The following is a 313-nucleotide window of genomic DNA, read 5'->3' as shown; positions in this document are numbered from 1 at the left end:
TATGGTTTTTCCAGTGGTCATGTATGGATGTGAGAGTTGGACTATAAAGAAACTTGAGCACTGAAGAATTGATGCCTTTGAACTGTGGTGTTGGAGAAGACTCTTGAGAGTCCCTTGGACTGCAAGGAGGTCCAACCAGTCCATCCTAAAGGAGATCAGTCCTGGGTGTTCATTGGAAGGACTGATGCTAAAGCTGAAACTCCAATACTTTTTCACGAGAAGAGTTGACTCATTGGAAAAGACCCTGATGCTGGGAGGGATTGGGGGCAGGAGGAGAAGGGGACAACAGAGGATGAGATGGCTGGATGGCATC

Source organism: Bison bison, unplaced genomic scaffold (assembly GCF_000754665.1).
Source record: "Bison bison bison isolate TAMUID 2011002044 unplaced genomic scaffold, Bison_UMD1.0 scf7180017864472, whole genome shotgun sequence".
NCBI classification, from domain to species: Eukaryota; Metazoa; Chordata; class Mammalia; order Artiodactyla; family Bovidae; genus Bison; species Bison bison.
This window is presented reverse-complemented; position numbering follows the sequence as displayed.